Source organism: Notamacropus eugenii, chromosome 4, assembly GCF_028372415.1.
Source record: "Notamacropus eugenii isolate mMacEug1 chromosome 4, mMacEug1.pri_v2, whole genome shotgun sequence".
Taxonomy (NCBI): Eukaryota; Metazoa; Chordata; class Mammalia; order Diprotodontia; family Macropodidae; genus Notamacropus; species Notamacropus eugenii.
The window spans coordinates 168,703,364-168,723,415 of NC_092875.1; the positions used below are offsets into that span (position 1 = coordinate 168,703,364).

The 20,052-nt window shown below is 38.6% G+C and overlaps 1 protein-coding gene across 1 annotated transcript in view; it reads left to right on the plus strand.

The window, feature by feature from the left end:
- Window positions 1–20,052, plus strand: part of PSKH2 (protein serine kinase H2) — a 176,832-nt gene that overhangs the window by 82,221 nt on the left and 74,559 nt on the right. The window lies entirely within an intron of this gene.

Here is a 20,052-nt window from a genome sequence, read left to right on the forward strand (position 1 = left end):
TTATAGTTGAGGAAACTGAGGAAGACAAAGTTGAAGTGACTTTCCCAGGATCACATCGTTTGGAAGTGTCTGAGGCTAGATTTGAATTCAGGTCTTCCTAATTCTAGAACCAACATTCTAATCACTGTGCCACCTACCTAGATAATCTTGCTAGTTATATACAGTGCCTTGCACATTGTAGGCAACTGAACAATTGTTTGTTCAATTGAAATGGCAAGTTTTAGTAGTGAGATTGGTAAGTTTTAATACAACATTTTTTTTCTTTTTATATTTTTATCATAAATTATTACATTTCTGTGCTAATTAAGCTAGATATTTATTTTTCTTCTTGTGATTGTCTTCCAACAATACTTCAAAAGTCTGAAGACAATTAGTGTGGCTACTTCTTCCGATGATGCAAATTACATTCCGTTGCACCTGGGTAGATCATCTTTTTGAGTTGCTGTCACAGACTCAAAATTATTACTTGCTGAATACACTGGCGATGAATGAAAAAAATTTATTAAGCACTTAACTATGTGCACTGTGCTAAGCATAGGAGATATGTGTAGAAAAGTAAGGCAATTCCCTAGTTTCCAAGATCTTATATTCTATTAGGAGATGAGACATAGAGGATCATTCCCAGCAGGGTGGATAGAAAGACCCAATTTTCCACAGGGTGCAGAGGCAAGGAAGATGGTACTGCATCTTCTTTAGTTATTTCCACAGATAAAACTACATCCATTTCTGATGCTGGTGCTTTTGACAGTGCTTAGGATTTTGGTGGTGAGAAATGTTATCCAGAGAGGCTGTCTTCTGAAGAAGCAGAAATGGTCAAAGGACATCTGTGATTTGGTTTTCCTTTGGATGGGAGACTTTCGGATGCTCTATCCAAGATAAGTCTTACATGCTGTTAATGTGTAGCTATCTCTGAAGCTGCTTCCTTAATTTCCAGAAGCTGTCAGCATGAACCAGGTCAGTAGATATTAGAAGCAGCTAAAGCTCCAGCAGCACCAATGGAAATGAGCCCCCTGATACATAGCTTGGTCATTCCTCAAGCCAAGGTCAAACAGTATGTTGCTAACTCATACTTGAAAGCCTTTTCAGGTTGGCATAGGACCTACTATATAACATGCATTCCACTGGTATGAACCCCAGGAAGTGAGGATTACTTTGACACAGTAATGAAGCCTCAGAGTAGAAGTCCAATTGAGTCCTCAAATTCAGTTTGGAGACCTGCTTTACAATGAATTGAGGCAGAATTATAAAGAGTGAAAGGACCATATTTTCCTTCTCTATAAGTAGCATACACTTATAGGCAGTTTTATCAGACTCAGATGGATTTTTGATCTCTTTAATATAGCTGTCATGGCTGTCCATCCTACATAGCTCTTGTCCATATCCTCCCATCAGTTAGTACAGTGGTCTATTTAATGTGCCAGGAGCTATCTATCAATTATCTTTTATCCCCACCGCATGATCAGCCCATCTTTTTTGAATCAAATGTTTTTGATGATATCCTTTACACCACTTCACCTTCCTAATTCATCATTTATGATATGTTACAGACTATTCACATCTGTCATGCACTTCACCGTTGCTCTTTGGGTGAATATTTAAATTCTTCACTAATCATAGTGTTGTATTACTCATAGCCAGACAACAATAATGGAACAATATTGATATTACAAATCCGAGTCTTTGTTTCAAGGAGAAGATGTGGAATCATTACAAGAACTTTTCAGTTTCACTATCCAGAGCTAAAGCTGGGCGGGACTTTATGAAGTCTTCTAGTCCAAACATCTCATTTTATAGAGGAGGAAACTGAGGCCCAAGTAGGTCAGATAACCTTCTCAAGGTCATATAGATAGTAAGCAGACTCAGGATTTGAATTGAAGTCCTTTGAACATCGTGCTTTTTTCACTGGAAATGTCCTAAAGGTAATTCAGAATCCCGACTCCTTGTTCATTTCTGAGCCCATCTCATTGTCCATTTATAGATATATGTATGTTTACACATACGTGCACATGTAACACATATAGACTCTGGGATCACTCTCCCAATCCTGGTTGCTAGAGCTTGGCTAAATCTCCTTTCAAGGTTCTAGAGGTTCTTTTGAGAGACTGTGAGAGTATCTTTCTCTAGTGCTATTGCTCACAAGCCCCCTCTCCCCGATATCGATTGACCAATTACTTCAATATCATCTAAGCAATTATTAGTGCCCTGATACTAATTTAAATAACTAGCATTCATTAGCTTTTACAAAGGGATATTTATTGAGACATAGAAAGAAGCAAAGTACAAAAACATCTCTTTTAATTCCACTCCATTCCTTAGTACCTGGGGAGTACAGATAAAGACTTAAAGCGCTTGCTACAAAGCATTTTTGGGCACAGTCTCCTCTACTACCTCCCAGTTGAGAGGGCTCAAACTTAAAGTGACAGCTACAAAACATGTCCCTCCCTCCCTCCCTTTCCCTGGTCTGTCAAGTTCATTTCTGGCTGTAGCATAGCTGATGGATGATTTAGGTTATGGTGTCTTGTGTCATGTTCACCCACTTGTAGCAAGGTGCTCCCCAAGACTGAGCTGGTTCACTGGGCTTGGCTGGCTGCCATGGTTATGCCAGGCTCTGTTATGGACTCCCATTACTGGACCTGGGATGGCTCTTTTGATCTTTTAAAACTCATTGGTTCTGGTTCATTCCATTTCCAGGTACTCCTTCACCTTCTATCAGGAAAGAATGAAAAATGAGGCAAAATAAAAGCAGCACTGTGTGCTGAGGCCCCTTCCCTACCCAGAAGTCCACAGTAATTCTTCCTCCTCACTCAAATGCCACTAGGGAAGAAAGAGGGTTCCTCCACTGAGGATACTGGAGGGGTGAAGTTTCTCTACTTTTGTGTGTGTACTCTATTCCAGTTCAGCAGACAATTAAAAGGTTTTTTGTTACCAGACAGAACATTGTTTTATACTTCTATAATAGATTATTTATTTGTACAATATTATATATATATATTATATATACATACAGTATTGGATATATCTTCCTACAAGGCTGCAAAGTCCATGAGAACAGGTTCTTTTTTTTCTCTGAATATCGTCTCTTCCAGTAAGCAACGCTTGGCAAACAACGAGAAGCAAGGTGGTACAGTGAGCAGGGTGTTGTACTTGATGTAAGAAGATGCAAGTTTGAAGGAAACAAGCATTTATTAGGCACTGTATTAAGTCCTTTACAAATGTCATCGCATTTGGTCCTCACAAGAATCCTGAGAGGTAGGGGTTATCATTATCCCCAGGTTCCAGTTCAGGCAGTCAGAGGTTTAAGTGACGAGCTCAGTTTAACACAGCTAGTAAGTGCCTGAGGCTAGAGGAACTCAGATCTTCCTGACTCCAGGCTCAGCGATCTATTGACTCTATCACCTAACCTCTAGCCTTAGTTTCCACATCTGTAAGATGGAGGTAAGAATAGTACCTGCTTTACAGGGTTGATCAAGTAAGATAATATATACAAAGTACTTAGCAAACCTCAAAGTGCTATATCAATGCTTGCTATTATTATTTTTATTTAGTGTTGATAGAATCTAATGCACCAACTGCAAATGATGCCATTAGTAATTATTGATACTTGTCAGGCAGTCTAAATCGATCGTTCCAAACTTTAAGTATTTTCCTCTCACTTCGGGCTGTTGTGGAGAAGACTTGTGGAAAACCTTCCGCTTCATGATCCCCATAACAGATTGCATACTTCTAGCAGCAGGTCTGCACGGTGGAGGCTTCTCTGACATCTAGCTGCTAAGAAAAGTTTGCTTATAAAATGCATACTGTGTTTACTTCTTACTCTATTTCGCTTCGTTGACTTTCTATTTCCAGGGTTTTAGCTGAGGAAAAGGCCCAGTCCCTGGAAGCAAGTACTTGCTTGCACCTTGACATTTTTGGTGTGAGCATTTACATCTAGGAAATCAATTTCATTTATTGTTTTATTGATTTTCTAGACTCAAGAAAGTGATGGAGGAATTAATAATGCAGATTAATCTTAAAGATGTGTTCTGGGAACATTTGTTTTTCCTCTGGGGATTTGTTTAGTAAATATTTTTTTCCTCCAGAGTTGGTTGTTAAACATTTACCAGCATACCTTTGGACACACCCCTCTTTATGGGGGTGCGTGTTCATCTTGCTGAAGAAGACCATGCCATCAGAGAAATGATGACATGACTTGCCCCTGACTTTTTTTTTCTGAGTGAGGGAGGGCTGTGCAGGTCACCAGCCTCACTTCTCCTCCAGAGCCATATGAATCCAGTGACCAGATATTCATCAGGATGACTGGAGATGACCCAGGATGAGGCAATTGGGGTTAAGTGACTTGCCCAAGGTCACACAGCTAGTGAATGTCAAGTGTCTGTGGTGAGATTTGAACTCAGGTCCTCCTGACTCCTGCACTGGTGCTCTATCCACTGCACCACTTAGCTACCCCTCACCCCTCTTTATGCATTTGACTGAAAGCTAGAAATCATGCCTGCTTATAGCTAACATGAAGGAGAAAATGAACTCTCAAAGAGTGTGTAATATGGAGAGATACAGCGGAGTCATTCATAAACCCCTTTTCACCCTCTGTTCTAAATTATATTTGATTGGAGTTAATCAAGGGGCAATCCTCCTCCTCCTCTTCCTTCCCCTCCCCCCAAATGACTAGCACACAGACAATCCCAAAGGAACCATCTTTTCCCAGTGAATACTCTGGGGGAGAAAAAAGGCCTCTTAAAAATGCAAGAATTGTGTAGTGCGGCTCATGCGTTCTCAGGACCCTGCTCTGTGTGCTGGTTTGAAATGAATCAGAAACATGTGACTCTGGTCCCTGCATATGAACACCAGGCAAACACAGCAGAGGATTTCTGAGCAAGAATTCACAATGGCCATCCTGGCCCTCAGTAGAACCGTACAGGTTTTAGCTTTTCCTTCTTCGGTTGGTGACTTTCTAACCCCACTCGTTTGCAGTAATGATTCATTTCTTTTTTCATGATCTGAAATAAGTTATTATTCATAGTGGGTGTTTTAAGCCACTCTGACTATTAAACAGAAAGATACCACAAAGATTTCAAGTTAATCAGTTGTCTAAAATCTGCCCATTGCAGTCATAATATGCCATTTGTTTTTATCGCTTTAGCAAAATAATACTTTTATTTTTGTAGCTATTAATTTATACCTGAAACAGATAAGAGCCTTTTCTCACAACATTTTGTTGGACTTCAGTGGCCTTTGGGAAACAAAGGGTCACACGTCTCTCATTTATCTCAAACCAGCACATGGAGCAGGGTCCTGAGAATATGAGCATGAGCTGTAGTATCTCTCCTGCATCTTTAAAAGGCACTCTCCTGCCTTTGTTTTCAGAGTAAGTATTCTCTGCAAAAGATGGTTCCCTTGGGGCTGTCCAAGTGTTATCTTGTTTCTTCATACAGCATCTTAACTAAAGGTAGCTAAATAGTGCAGTGTTTAGCATTCTGGGACTGAAGTCAGGAAGACCCAAGTTCAAATCCAGCTGCACATACCTTCTAGCTAGGTGTACTAGTGTAAAATAGTATCTTTTTTTAAATCATTTGTCCTCTGTTTATCTCAATTTCTTCAACTGCAAAATGGGGATGATCCTAATATAAATGCTTAGGCCCTCCCCTAAAGCAATTATTGGGACCATGAGTAAATTTTTTTTTGAAACAAAAACAACAAAAAAACCTAAATTGTCCCTTGTTCAGTTTTGCATTTCAAGGTTTATTCGTGAATTTACATAACTTTTTGTGAGAAAGGTAAGTTCAAAATCCTGTGATGATTATTCAAAAGCTCAAATACACAAGTGGTTATAACAGAATTCTTATGATATAATGTATACTAATAATAGCTAGCATTTATATAGTGTTTCAAAGTTCATAAAATACTTTAATTTTATCCTTACAGTAATCCTGGGAGGTAGGTGTCATTATTTATCCCCATTTTACAAGTAAGAAAATTGAAGGCAAGAGGTTTTAAGTGACTTGCCCAGGGTCACACACCTAGTAAGTGTCTGAGACCTGATATGAACGCAGGTCTTCCTGATTCCAGGTATAGTACTTTATCTACTGTGTGACCTAATGACCCAGAGTGACAGAGGCAATCTTTAAAGCACCCAAATAAAGGAACATTTTTAGTTCTGAACTATAAGGATCACCATAAAATTATAGCAGGGCACTTTTTGTCCCTTTTATCCATTTGCCCAATAAAAAATAACTGAAATTAGAAAAGTGATTTTGGTAAGGACTTCTTTTGATATCTGACTGTATTCTAGGGAACTTGGTGTGTCCTTAAACAATGACTGGACAGACACAAAATTTTAAAGTTGGAAGGGATCTTGGTAGCCATTTAGTCCAGAAATTCCCATGATATTATACCCGTCAAGTAATCATCTATGACAGCTAGGTGGCATTGTGGATAGAGTAGTGGGCCCGGAGTCAGGAAAACTCATCTCTGTGAGTTCAAATCTGAACTGAGACACTTACTAGCTATGTAAGTATTTATCTACTTTACCTAGTATTTGTCTTACTAGGCAAATCACTGAATCCAGTTTGCCTCAGTTTCCTCCTCTATAAAATGAGTGGGAGAGGGAAATGGCAAACCACTCTAGTATCTCTGCCAAGAAAACCCCAAATGGGAGCATGAAGAGTTGGGCACAACCGAAATGACTGAACAACAAACAGCAATCATCTAGCCTCCTTTTGAAGATTTCCAAAGAGAGAGAACCTATCTCATTTTGAGCAAGCTTATTCCACTTCCAAGCAGCTCAAATTGTCAGGAAGTTTGTGCTTTTGTTTTGTTTTTTTGAGACAATTGGGGTTAAGTGACTTATTCAAGGTCACATAGAAGAAGTATTTTTTCTTGACATCAAGCCTAAGTTTATCTCGTTGTCGCTTCCCATCCATTTCTTCTGGTTCATAGAAGTCTAATCCTTCTTTTGGGTAACAGTTCTAATATATGAAGATAGTTTTCTCTTTTCCAAGCTAAATATTTCCCAAGTCATCAATTCATCCTAGTATTGTATGGGCTGGACTCAAGGCCTTTCACCATTCTGCTTGCCTTTCTTTGGAAGCTCCCCACCCCTTTTGTGACATTTTATAAACTATGGTGCCCAGATTAGAGCACAGTAATCCAGATGTGGTCTGAGCAGAGCAGAGTACAGAGCAAATAGGACCTCTTTATTCCCAGAAATTATGCTCCTTTTAATGAAGCTCAAGTTCATTCAGTCACAGCACACTGTTGACTTGTATTGACCTTGTTGTTGATGTTCAGTTGTGTCTGACTCTTCATGACCCATCTGTGGTTTTCTTGGCGAAGATCCTAGAGGGGTTTGCCATTTCCTTCTCCAGCTCATTTCTTACAGATGAGGAATATCTGGTCACTGGATCCAGATGGCTCTGGAGGAGAAGTGAGGTTGGTGACCTGCACAACCCTCCCTCACTGAAAGCAAAGTCAAGTACAAGTCATGTCATCATTTCTCTGATGGCATGGTCTTCTTTGGCAACGAAGGACAAACACAACAACAGATGAGGAACTGAAGTAAACAAGGTTAAGTGACTTGCCCAGGATCATACAGCTACTAAGTGTCTGACGCTACATTTGAACTCATGAAAATTGGTCTTCCTGACTGCAGGCCCATACTTTATCCACTATGCCACCTAGCCCAATATAGGGCTTACGAGCCCTATATTGGGCTCGTAAGCCATCAAAATGGTCAAATATTTTTCAGACAAACTGCTTCCCCCATCTTGTACATGTGAAGTTGAATTTCTGATTCCCAGAGAAAGACTTTATATTCATCTTTTTAGAATTTAACTGTAGTAGATTGAGCCATATGCTCTAACCTGTCAAGATCCTCCTGAATACTGACTGTCATGGGGCAGCTACTCTTCTCAGCTCTGTTGTCATCTAGAAATCTGATAAACATGCCCTGTTTATGCCATTGATCCATGCCACTGATAAGGTTGTTAATCAGCTTGGGAACAAAGATACCAAGGGGAAATCTTCCCTTTCTAACAAATTACTGCCTCCAAAAATCTGATGTCAACTCATCATTTACTCTCTTTTGGATACAGTTCTAGAAGCTATATTGCTTGGTCAAAGGGAATGCACATTTTTGTAGCCCTTTGGGCATAGTTACAAATTGCTCTCCATAATGGTTGGGTCAGCTCACAGCTCCACCAACAATGAATTAGTGTTCCAACTCTCCCACATCTTCTCCATCATTTGCCATCTTCCTGTTTTGTCATGTTAGCCACTCTGATAGGTGTGATGTGGTACCTCAGAGTTGTTTTGATTTGCATCTCTCTAATCAATAGTGATTTAGAGCATTTTTTCATAGGAATAGAGATAGTTTTAATTTCTTCCTCTGAAAACTGCCTGTTCATTTCCTTTGATCATCTATCAACTGGGGAATGATTGGTATTCTTGTACATTTGACTCATTCTCTATATATTTTAGAAATGAGGCCTTTATCACAGACACTAGTTGCAAAAATTCTTTCCCAGTTTTCTGCTTCCCTCCTAATCTTGGCTGCATTGGGTGTGTTTGTGCAAAAACTTTTCAATTTAATGTAACCAAAATTATCCATTTTGTACTTCATAATGTTCTCTATCTCTTGTTTGGTCAAATCATCATTTACTCTCTCCATTTAGAGAAATACCATGAAATTTAGATATCACTTTTAAAAAGAAGCATATGATACAAAAAAGTAAACATGAAATAATATCTCACTTATTTAAAGAAAACATTTACTCCCCTTCAATTCTGTACATGTCTTAGAAACATCATGGTCTTAAAAGAACTTTTCTTCTTTAACTATTTTCTGTTATTTTATTTTCTCCATCAAGATGGCAGCATGCCCAGGACATTTCTCACTAAGACAATGAGCTGGTAGGATAATTACACTTAATTACTCTTACAAATAATGGGTTGGGGGAAATCTAGAGAAGAGGGGAAATTAATGATATCATTGTATAAAGTTTTAAAACAAAATAGAAACAGAAGAAAAAGAGCAACTCAAGAGGAAAAGGTTATAATTTTACAAAAACCTTAAACGAAAATATTTTGTTTTCATATGCAATGCACTTAATTGGGTAGAGTCACATAATTTTAGACAGAAACTTACAAGTCACCTTGTGCAGAGTCTCTCCCAATATGTTCTAAATTCTCTTTCAGATCTAACAAATGATTTGTCATCAGACCAGTCCTATTATACTCAAATAGAAAGGAGACCACTTACCTTACATAAAGTATCCTGAAGGGCTCAATACTGACTTAGAAAATCACATATTAACATTATCTATACTCTATTCTATTATTATGTATTTTGTTAAGTATTTCCCAATTACATTTTAATCTAGACTTCTTTTAAATATTTAATTTTTGGTTAAATTTCTTTTTATTTTTTTTCAACCAGCAAAAATCTGCCATCTTTCCTTCCCGCCCCTTACCCCACTTGACAAAAAAAGAAAAATAAAACTCATGTTTTAAACATGTATAGTTGAGAAAACAAATTTCTGCATGCCCATGACCAAAAAAAGTGTCTCAATCTAGATTATAAGTCTGTTATCTCTATCCAGAAGTAGGTAGCAAGTTTCTTCATGAATCCTCTGTAATTGTGGTTGATCATTACTGTGATCAGAGTTCCTAAGTCTTTCAAAGTTGTTTGTCTTTATAAAATTGTTGTCATTTTATAAATGCCTACTTCACTCTGCATTAGCTCATTCAAATCTTCCCAGGTTCCTCTGAAACCATTCCCTTCATGATTTTTTATAGCCCAATAGTATTCTATCACATTCATATATCATAACTCTTTCAGCCATTACTCAGTTGATGAATAACCCAGTTCTTCGCTACCATAAAAAGCTGCTTTTTTCATACTGTACATTGCTAGAGTTTCTTTTGCTTAGGAATAATCTCTCCCTTAATCTCCCTTCCATTTTGTTCCTTTTGCTTCATTCTCCCTCATTTCTCTCATTTTCCTCTTGAGTCAGATCCTTCTTGAATCCTTCCAGTGCCAGGGTCCCATTCCCTTGCAAGGGATCCTGCTGCATCGCTGGATATTTCTAATGTTATAAATCACTTCCTTATATAAACTACTTGTGACACTCATTTGTCCATTCTGGTTATATCTTATAGAACAAGTAACTGCGTCTTCTTCCGCATGACAGCTGGACATGAGATAGTCTTTTCTTCTCCAGGCTGACCCATACCAGCTCCTTTAACTTTCCCCTCATGAGTAACGGTTTTGAATTCTCTCCTGATCCTGGTCATTCTCCTCTGAATAACCTTTGGCTTGCCAATATGCATTTTATCATTATTAAAAAATTATTTCTTATCATTTTTATATATCCCCTATATATAAATATATATAAATGATAATAATTTATCATTATTTAAAAAAAAACCAATTTTTTGAAACATTTTGTGTTCATAGAGGCAATATAGCATAGTATATAGTGAACTGGCCTGGGAATGGGGATAGAAGATTCAACTCCCATTCCTGATACCTACCAGCAGCACGACCCTGGGCAAGTCACTAACCTTCCAATGTTCTGGGTCACTGATGTCAAATTCAAATAGACATGGGAGCCACTGAATTATACATAAGGATCCCTTTGGCATGCATGTTGACTCAGAAAACCTCTTAATGTTATATTTTTCTATTATGCTTTTATTGATTTGGTTAAATACTTTCCAATTATATTTGAATTGGTCCTGCTGTACTCTGGATTCTTGGAGGCTGCATGTGGCTCACTGACACATGTTTAATACCTCTGCCCCTAGATACCTCTCTAAGACTTGAAGAAAAGGTGCTGACTTGCATTGGTAAAAGAAGCTTCTTCATCTGGGAGTTCCCTGAACCAAAGAAATCACAGATTCAGTTCCCATTCTAATTTTGTCTTGACACATTGGACACTTTCCAACAAATGCCCTCCTTACAAAAGGACAATTCTCACATCTCTTCCGGTATGATGATTATTAAGAGAATGGAGGGATATAGGCTTTAACCTTGATGTATGGTAGTGATAGTGATGGTTTCATTTCATTAGATTTTTGTTGTTTTTCAAGGGGGAAAACATGTGGAATTCTGTCAAATGTTTCTTTGAAATCTAGATTGGCTCATTTTCTTTCTTTCTTTTCTTTCTTTCTTTCTTTTTTGGAATTCCATCAAAAGAGAGAAAAGGATAGCTTGGTGGTATAGCAGATAGGGTGCTGGGCCTGGAGTCAGGAAGACTTATCTTCTTGAGTACAATTCTGGCCTCAGAAACTTACAGGCTATGTGATCCTGGGCAAGTCACTTAATCCTGCTTGCCTCAGTTTCCTTTGTAAAATGGACTAGAGGAGGAAACGAGCTGGATACTCCATGCCAAGAAAACACCAAATGGGGTCACAAAGAGTTGGACATACCTGAAAAGCAGCTGACAAAAGGAGAAAAGAAGTTTGTGTGGCAGGATACTTCCTATGTGATGACCCTGACCTAGAGTGGGGAAACTATCTCAACCAAGGCAGATTGTAATATATTGTATTATAAAACAATATGACTTAGTAGACAAGTTATAAAGACAGATTCTGAGGTATATAGAGGTCAAACAGCTTTCCTAGGGACACAAATGCTGGATTTGCACACAAGGATCTTTCTGATTCCCAACCCAGTACTCTGTCATCTATCTTTGCTATACTGCCTTGGTGATACTTCATATTTCTGTCTTTATTTCCTCTTCCTGCCAAACGACCATTGATTTTTAGGACCGGACCTATAGACTTTTTGTTTTTGAGGCAATGGGTTAAGTGACTTGCCTAGAGTCACACAGCTAGTAAGTGTCTGAGGCTGAATTTGAACTCAGGTCCTCCTAACTCTAAGACCAGTGTTCTATCCAGTATACCACCTTGCTGCCCCCAGGCCTAGAGACTTTTGAGACTAATCTTTCAATTTTGTTTTGTGTCTTTACTAACTATGGTGAGCAGAAAGTGAAAACTCTATACTGAACCTGCTGCAACTGATATTTCTCTTTAGCCAACGGATAGATAACATGGCCTGAATAAAGATGTGGCATATGTGAAGATGATTATCTCTAAGTCTCCTGGGGGCATATACTGTACTAAAAATGTTCTTCTTTATCTGGTGGAAACTATAAGTTTCTGTTCTCAAAGGTGCAGTATTTATTCATACGTATCAAATTCTCCTGCATAGGAGGCTCTTTGGGCCACATGTATGCATTTTTTGTGCCTAGAGACATTAATAGGAAATCTCTGGTATAGAAGGCTCAGTGGATTCTATACCTTAGTCCTTGGTGGCAAAAACAACAGCAAAAAGCCAGGCTAAAAAGGTGATATTAATGCTAAAGTCCTACAATTCTTTTTATATTTTCATTGCCCCTTCCTTCTGAGCTATTGAAGTTACTGGTTTTTTTCCTCCAGGTAGTGATACTTATCATCTTCAAAGTCGTATGAAGGGGCAGATCAGTAATGCAGTTTTAATAGCCTATTTTTTTCTTCCCCAGAAATAAACTACTTCATTAAAGTACTCAGCATGTATTCAAAAACTGAAATAAGCCGCGTGAGAAGTAATTTGTCAACTATGAAAAACAAGTATGCAGGAAAAATACAATCCATAGACAAAAATTCTAGAATACTAATACTATAGAAGATAATTTTCTAATCTACATGGGCAGGTATCCCTCCTAGAGGACCTGGCTTCTCCTTCCAACCTTGCCACTTACTGGCTGCAGAACTTTGAGCAAGACACTTCAAATTTTCCAGACCTCAGTTTCCTCATCTATAAAATATGGGGATGGTGTCAAACTCAAATAGAAACGAGGGCCAATAAACTGTACATAAAGATCTCCATGAACTGCATATTGATTTAGAAAAGTGCATGTTAATATTATTTAGGTTTTATTTTATATGTTATATATTTTATTCTATATTTTAATTTGTTTGGTTAAATATTTCCTAACTAAATTTTAATCTGGTTTGGGAGTGTTGTGCATGCAACGCAAGTGTGTGTGCCCTGATGCATGTTTGACTCCTATGGACTAGATGATTTGTAGAGTACTACTCAGTGTTAACTAAAGAGAAGTGCTAGGTTTGGAGCTGGGAAGACACCTGGGTTCTAAATCTCCAAGAAGCGTTCATCCAGTCTCTCTACTTAAAGACTTCCATTGAGGAGAAACACCTTATCTCCTAAGGCAGCCATATTTCACTTTCATTTGAGAGCTCTATTTGTTGGGATGTTTGTATAATCAAGCTGAAATTTGCCTCTCAGCAACTTCCAAGGGAGATCCAAGCTCTGTCAGAAGAGGATGCAAAACACATCTAATCCCTCTTTTACCATTCCCCTCTAGTTCTTCTCCAGGCTAACCATCCTCAGTTTCTTCTACTGTTCTCCTTGGGTGTGACTTTCAGTTCTCTGGTTGCCCTGGACGCTTGTTCTAGACATGCTCCTTCTCTTCAAGGCCTTCCTAAGAAGTTAGCACCTAGAACTGACCATAATAATACAGAAGTAGTCTAACCAGGGCAAAACAGAGCAGGACTATGTGAAAGTCAGTGAGTTAGAGTGTTAGACTTGGAATAAGAAAGACCTGGTCTCAAATTTCACTCCAGACACTTATGTGTGATTCTAAATAGGCTGTCTAATTTCTCTGTCCTTCAAAATACTCTCCAAGACTTATGAGTTATAGCTTTGTTGGAATGAAATCATAGGCCAGTGACATTGTGTTTTATCATTCTCTAATATTCTCACCAGTCAGGTGGTGTGGTGGATAATGCCAGGCAGACTCATCTTCCCAAGTTCAAGTCTGGCCTCAGAGACTTACTATTTGTGTGACCCTGGGCATGTCATTGAACCCTGTTTGCCTCGGTTTCCTCAACTGTAAGATATGAGCTGGAGAAGGAAAAGAAACCACTCCAGCATTTCTGCCGAGAAAATCCTGAATGGGGTCACAAGATGTTGGACACAACTGAACAACAAAAATATTGAAAATGACAAAAATCAGCAACAAAAAATAATCCCCAAATTCATCTTATTCTGGAAATTTTAAACAGTAGAACAGTCAGCAACAATTATTTCATCTCTTGCTTTTGTCTGACATCCTAATTTTCTAGGGCAAGACTGTGCCCAGTACTCTGGTTCTAATATTTGGAAGGAACCTGCTGCCTTCATTTTCCGTCCACAGCAGGGACCTCCAAAACGTTCGAGAAGGGCAATTAGACAAGCAGACTGAAAAAACAACATGGCCAGGAATGGGACTAATGATGTTTTTGGGAATAAAAGCAGCTTATCCCCAAGACAGAATGGCTTGTGCTTTGATGGAGAGAGAGGGATTTTCATGTCTGAGATATATCTAGAACAGACTTCAGAACTATACAAAGCTCCACAACCAGGGAATGAACTGGTTGTTTTTGGGTTTTTTTGCCTACCTAGATGAGAATGTTTGTTTTAGAACTTACTTACTTAGAACTTGCTCTGGTTGGGATTTTGCAGTAGGGAAATGGTACATTGAAGTTAAATATTTCATGAAATAGCTAAGGGGTTTTAATTTAATGAAGAGAAAAATCTTAAAGCCTCAATTACATACAACACTCTTAACTATGTAAAAACCTTTGAATTCATGGGCAGAGGAAAAAAAAGCATGACTAGTCTTCCAGTAATAACCACTATAGAAAATGATGTAGATAAAGCAATCCCTAGACGTCCGTTTTGCAATACTCTGGCATATGGTTGGCCACAACAGAGACATCTGACATTTAGGAATTTAGGCAGCCAAGTCAACAAGCATTTATTAAACACTTACTATATGCCAAGCACTGTACTAGTCAATGAGGATATAGAGAAAGGCAATAATCACATCCTTGCTCTCAAGGATCTCATGGTCTAATGGAGGATACAACGTACAACTGACTACGCGCATTGTAGTTATATTTAGCATACACAGATATGCAAACACACACATACATGGGCAGCTACATGACTCAGTGGATAGACTGCTGAAATTGGAGTCAGGAAGACCTGAATTAAAATTTGGCCTCAGATACTTAGTAGCTGTGTAACCCTGGGCAAGTTACTTCTGTCTGCCTTAGTTTCCTCAACTGTAAAATGAACGTAATAAATAGAACCTCCTTTCCAGGGTTATTGTGAGGATGGAATGAAATAATATTTGTAAAGAATTTTGCCAGTCTGAAAGAGCTCTGTAAATACTAATTATCATCATCATTATAGTGTAAAAAGGAAGTAATTTCTAAAGGGAGGTACAATTGGAGGAGGTAGGGGAAAGAGAGGGAAGAAAGGCTTCTTAAGAAGGTGGGATTTAAGTTGTCTTGAAGGAAGCCAGGGAAATCAGAAGGCAAGGTGAGGAGAAATTGCGTTCCAGGCAAAGTCCAGAGATGGAGTGTAACCTGCAAGGAGTATTAAGTAGCCTTTTTAGATAGATCCTTGAGTGTGGGGGAGTGTGTGGGGTGGGGGGAGTAAAGCCAAGAAGACTAGGAAGGTAGAAGGGCCAATTTGTAAAGGTCTTTAAATGCCAGAAAGAGGAATTCAAGTGAATTTCTTCTCAAATTTTAAAACAAATGAGTTAGAATCTAGCTCCAATGAGTAAAAACCACAAATGCTCCCACTGTGCTGGAGAAAGACCTTATTTATTTGTTTTATTTGTGTCCCCTTGTAAAAATCTATGTTCACATAGGTTGCTGAAACATAGAAATTCATATTGTTTTGGGGCATGGATAGGAATCTCTCTGTGGAGAGGAGGAAAGACAGGAGCCATAGGTCTAGCAGAAGAGAAAGCAAGAAATGTATCTACAACTTTGGGATCTTTGCAGTGGTCTGTAGGGAGTCCCTTTCTAAAGAAGACAGCTATCTTTCAACAGACATGACCGGTTATGGGGAGCTATTTTGTAAGATTCTTTTTATTGTCCCTGCAGTATATTTTTCTGTTTTTTTCTTTGTAACTTGGTCTCTTCACTTTAGAAGGTGGGAAAAAGGATAATAAATGAAAAAAAATATTCAGGGGAGCTGAGGATAAGATCACAGAACGATAAAGCTAGAAAGGACCTTAGATATAACAGATGTGGATATTCTTTTCTCTTTGGTGGTTGGTTATTCTGTCCACAAGCACGATAAGGAATGATTATTTAGGTCATTCACAGTTCCCTTTTTCAGTTTAGGCACTCTATGATGTAACCAATCAATCAATCAACAAACATTTAAGTGTCTAATAGTGCAGGTACTGTGCCTAAGGAATCAAAAACAAGAATGAAAAAGAGCCTCCCCTCAAGGAGTTTACATTTTGTGGTATAGACAAAATATAGACACCCACACAAACTCACACACACACACACACACACAAATAAATTAAAATTAGATACCAACAGTAGATGTTAGGTGATTTGGGGGAAACTAACAAATTGGGGGGAGGGGGAATAGTAAAGCCTTCATGTGGGAAGTGGCACATGAACCGAGTCTTGAGAGAATTAAGAGATATAGGTGAGAAGGAGCTACATTCCAGGCATGGGGAACAGCCAGAGATGGAAGGGAATAAGCATTTATATAACACTTACTATATTTCAGGCACTGTGCAAATATTTTCTTATTGGATCCCTACAACAACTCTGTGAGTAAGTACACAACCCCCATTTTACAGTTGATGAAACTGAGGCAAACAGAGGTTAAATGACTCATACAGTTAGAACGTATCTGACACAGAATTTGAACTCAGATCGCTGGGCTTTGGAATCCCCTTTGAGAGATGAAATGTAAGAGGCCAGAGCTCTGGAGCCGGGATTGCTTTGTAGCAATCCCTCCGCAATTAGTACTTAGGAGGAGGTGAGGGTGTGTAGTTAATAAATATTGGCGCCAATATTCAAGTGAAGATCTCCTTAGTTCAGGACTAGCACTCTTTCTCTTACACCAGGGGTAATCCGAGCATATGTTTTTGAAGAACTCAGACAAAATTAATGATTCCCAAACTAACCTCATTTCCTTTGCCACCTAGGTGCTAGACTGCTTCATTGGGGTAATGTTGACATTAATACTTAAAACATGAAGTCACAGAGGAATTTTCAATGTGGTAGACTAGGCATTTCATCTTTACTTTTCTCTTGCAAGAGCTCATGGTGGAGGCTAGGGGGTGGTGATGAGGTTGGTGGTGATGGCGGGAGAACCAAGGGACCACGCAGGATTTACCGAATCTTCACAAAGCTCCAAACCCCTTAGTGCTGAGCCACAACATATATGACTTATAGGAAGGGGCCTAGGTTTCACATATCAGGTGAGGCTCATGAGTTTACTGCAGTTTTTCAGTTATCCTACGATTTGGGATTAGTGACTCATCAGATGATCTGGTTGTTCCAACAAGGCCAGGAAGTTGCTTCCAGGGACAGATCTTTGGGCTAGTGATATTCTACTTAAAGTCCCGAATTTCCTCTATCTGAACAGACCATAGAGAGAAATGAGAGTTTCTCTCTTATATTAATAACCAATGACTATGGGGGATCTGGGTTTTTTTTTTTAGCCTTCCTATTTCTTCTTTCTCAACTAGGTGAAATCAGCCTCTCTGTCGAATAGGGCTGCTGATGAGATTGGATCTAACATTCTCCTCAATCTTGTTCACACCCCACTCAATTTGGGACATTTAGTTCTGATTAAAGAGTGAAAAGAATCTAATCCAGGTGAATTCAGGCCCACGGTGTTCTCTTCAGGTTTGGGGGAAATTGGGGAGGGGTAAATCTTTTCTCTAGATTGTCCAAGGTGGGGGAGGATCCTCTGGGAGTAGGACATGAGGTTCATTAACAGTTCAATTTAATCTGTCAACATTTTTCAAGTATCTATTTTAAGGCTTGGTATTAGGAATTAGTGGTCCAAAGATGAAAATGGATACCTCTCTTCTCTTCAAGGAGTTTACCATCTAATAGGAGAGGGGTAAGGTTGCATCATTTCAGTCTCTTTGTGACTTCATTTGGGGTTTTCTTCATAAAGATAGTGGAGTGGTTTGTTATTTCCTTCTCCAAATCATTTTACAAATGAGGAAACTGAGGCCACCAGGGTTGAGTGAATTGCCTGGAGCCACACAGCTAACAAGTGTCTGAGGGCAGATTTGAACTCCAGGCCCAGAACTCTATCCACTATAGTGCCACCTAGTGTCCTAAGAGGGTAAGATGTGTATAAAAATACATGTAACCCAAAGTAGAATGAGATAAAGTATGGAGGAGAGACTAACAAAAAAATAGAGCTTGGAACAGGGATTCCTAAACTGAGGTGGACTGATATTTCAAGAAGTACATGAACTTGGATGGGAAAAAATGACATTTTACTCTTCTCTATCCTTTGTTTTCCTTTGTAATCTTATGTATTTTATCTTATGTATTTAAAAACATTATTCTGAGAAGAAACCAATTGTAGCTCCTAGCTACCTAGGAGTACTGAAGATAGAGAGCTGAAACAGGAGTCAGGAAGACCGGAGTTTAAATCCAGCCTCAGATACTTACTAGCAGGGCGACCCTGGGCAAGTCATTTAATCTCTGCTTCTGTTTCCTCAACCATAAAATGAGGATAGCGCCTACTTCCCAAGGGTTGTTATGAGGATCAAAAAGAGATAATATTTGTAATCTTAGCACAGTGCTTTGTCCATAGTTGCTTAATAAATTCTTACCTTTCCCCTGCCATCCCCCTTCACCAGACAGCCAAAGGGGTCCATGCCTCAAAAAGGTTTATGAACTATTCAAGAAGGAAGCGATCACTTGTAGCTGGGTAATCAGGGAAAGGTGGAGGAAATGGTCTCTGATCTGGGCATTTTAGGAAGTGAAGGATTTTAATAGCTGGAAATATTGGGTCTGCTCCTGATCTGGGGAAAGATGTACAAAAATACAAGGAGACCAGCTGAGTAGTTGTTTGACTGGAATATAAAAGGAAGAAAAATGTCATGGAAAGGGACTGAAAAGTCAGATTGCAACCAGATTGTGGAGGCCTTTGATGTTTGTATTTATTTGTTAGAAAATAGTCAACCACTAAAATCCTTTGGGTAAGTCTGCAAAAATAGTGAGATGTTTTTCTGCCTCATGCCTCTAAATTCATGTATTGAGAGCATAAGGTAATTTTATTTATTTGTAGATGATGAAAATTTTTATTCTTATAGAATCATAGCATATTAGAGCTGGGAGGGATATTAGAGATTATCTAGTCTAAAACTTACAACCCTTTATAAATGTTTTACAGTGCTCTTTTCTTAATTTTAACACAACTTTCAAGGTCATTTCCCAAAGGTTCTCCAACTTCAGTGATTCCCCCTCTAGTGATAAGCACAATTAAGCGAAACAAATCAACACATTGTTCATGGCTGGAAATGGACACCTTAAAGTGTATTATATTAAGAAAGGAATCTTATAAACCACATAGATTAACAGTGTATTTCCATTCTTGGTGTTTTAGGTACATTTTTAACAATGCAATAGTTTGTCCTCTAAGGGGACAGCCAAGTTCAACTCTCTTATTTCAATTTAAAGAGAAAGGAAGTGAGGTAATTGGGGTGGTTATTTCCATCAGAGCAGGAATCTCTCCCCCTTAGTCATCTGTTTGCTAATAGGTGGGAAGTAGGATCCATCATCAGGTCCTCTGAAGTCAGAAATGGTCATCTCATTGATCAAAATTGTTTGGTCTTTGTTTTCATTCTATAGATTGTTCTGGTTCTTCTTCCTTCAGTTTGCATCAGCTCACCTGTTTTCTCTTCAAGTTAATTTCTTATGGCATAATAATAACATTCTCCATATTTTACAGAGAAGGAAACAAATCAGAGACAAGCAAAGTAGCTTGTCTAACATTATATAACTTTAAAGTGACAGAACCATCATTAGAACCCAGGTGATCTGGTTTTGAGTTCAGGCCTATTTTACGAAACATCAGAGAATGAGAACATTGGAAGTGCTAATTTTGTTGCTTAAGCTGATGGCTTCAAAGATCTAAATCAGAACTTGTGGCAGATAGGACACTGGGCCTTGAGTAAGGAAGACCTGAGTTCAAATTCTGCCTTAGACATTAATTATGTG